Below are 2,406 nucleotides of genomic sequence, written 5' to 3' on the forward strand. Positions count from 1 at the left end.
CCAACTGCAGACACATCATATAAAAATCTAGAGATTCAACAAAATAATTGAGGGTCAAAAAATCTTATTAGGTGTATGAAATAGCTTTTGAATAAAATTAGACTTTGTTATAACCTTGCGATACCTAGTATGGATTCCACTCTGGGAGCATTTTTTCAGTCCAAATAGTTATCACAAGAGGTTCAAACAGAACTGTGGAAAAATATTGTGTTCATACCTTAACTTAGAGCATAAATGTTGTCGTTGAACAGAATTATACTTTTTTCCGTTTTGCAAATCTGACTATTTCAATGGTGGTGTCTATTTTTATATTCTCATGCATTTGACCATCTGTTCACATTAAGTCAATGCTTGTACACAGTTTAACTAAGATTTGGGTTAAAGCTTAAAATTCCACTGTCATGAGAGTAAGTTGATTTATAGATTTACACACTTGTATTATGACTGTCATGAGCACGATGAATAGACGAACTTGAATTAGTTACATAAACATTGGGTCAGGGGGATATGTCAAGAATTCAAATCACAAACTGTATATGAAGGATGAAAATTCATACTTGGGCTAGCAGCAGCCACTTGCAGGATAGATGCAGGGTCGCTATAATTATGTACGTGAACAAAAAGGGTGGTTGGGGGGGTAGGTTAAGGTAGAATACAACACGAGGCCATCTACTTCCAGGGTTAAAGCAAAGAAGCAAAATACCTGGACATTTTGCCTGTTACACCATCACAGAAGTAAATTAGTTCATATAAAGGTGGCTTTATGATAAACCATTCAACTTATTTCTCGTTATTTATGTGGGGTGAGGAGATGGTTCATCTACATAGTGAACAACATAAACTATGTTCTCGTGGTTGATTCACCATATGCATCAAACAACTTGTTCAAAATACAACCTTAAGATGTTTTTTTATTTGTGTTGGTAACATATGAGTCGTTAAAAGTTAGTAATGTTACATTGCTTAATCAAGCTTGATTATAAACTTATTGAAGCGTTTATTTTCTCTAAAATTAACAATTCGTGAATCATTTATGTTCATTGTATGGCCTTGGTGCAGATGAAGTTAGCATGAGACGTACTAATGTACAAGTTAATAATAAAGGGTCTAGTGAAATGGAATACCCCACAACAGCAGCAGATAGAATTCAAAGAGGTAAAGTATATATCTAAAACCTGTTTTATTTAGAACTTCAAGCTGTGAAATACAGATGGTTTGATTTTAAATTTTTTTATTTTAATCGTTTTGGTGTAGCATTCATGACGAACATACATGTAACATCCACCATCGGGATGTATCACAAGTATGTTCATATGTCATTTATTGATCACTGATGTGGCCGTAGGGTGTTCATATCAATGTATAAAAGGGTCACAATTCGATGGATGTGACCTTCTTCGTATAATGCATATCCGAGTTTGTTTTGTATCAGTAAGGTTATCTTTGTAGGTGCTTTCCGTATATGTTGTAAATGTCTACTTTTCACTAAATACAAATACACTCATGGGTTGAATTTAATTTTTTTTTAAATCGTTTATTTATGACCAATGCAACTACCCCACGATATTTTTGTTAGTAGCCAAATTACTCCTTACGCAGACATTACATTTGCTATATAAAATGGTTTAATGATTCAAGCTGGTTCATTTGGAAGAGGATGATGTTATGTATAAACAACATAGGTCTTAGGGAATTTACTGATATGTATAAACAGAATGAACAAACGATGATTCAAGCTGAGGCACTCAATGTGTGATCATGTGAAACAGTGGTTCATGTCAATACATATGAAACTGACCATATGATCAACTGTATATTGTTCGTTCATTCTACGTATAGATTTCAGCATGATTGTTCACATTTATAAACCCTGAGTTGCACTAGATATATTTTATTCTCGATAGCCAGTTCTCATTAAACAAAATTGGGTTTTAAAACTCGTTTGACGATTTTCTTGTTAAGTTGAAATGTTCAGTTGACATATGCTGACATGTATGAACAGAACGAACACACCATATGCATATGTTTATATATGAACAGAATGAACACACAATATGCATATGTATGAGCAGCATGAACAGAATATGAACACACAATATGCATATGTATGAGCAGCATGAACACACAGTATGAACACACATACTGTATGAACACAATACGAACAAACAGTATGCATATGTATGAGCAACATGAACACAGTATGCATATGTTTGAGCAGCATGAACAGAATATGAACACACAGTATGCATATGTTCATATATCAACAGATTTAACACAATTATTCGTAACTGCTTCTCTATCTTAGTAGCTAAGGCATCTCCATTAAGTTTGAGGTTTTCTAGAGTGACGTACAGTCTGTGTAACACTTTATCAGGAGCTTCTTCACCAAAATCAAAAACCTTGTAG

Source organism: Cynara cardunculus (assembly GCF_001531365.2).
Source record: "Cynara cardunculus var. scolymus isolate 2C chromosome LG 3, CcrdV1, whole genome shotgun sequence".
Classification (NCBI taxonomy): domain Eukaryota; kingdom Viridiplantae; phylum Streptophyta; class Magnoliopsida; order Asterales; family Asteraceae; genus Cynara; species Cynara cardunculus.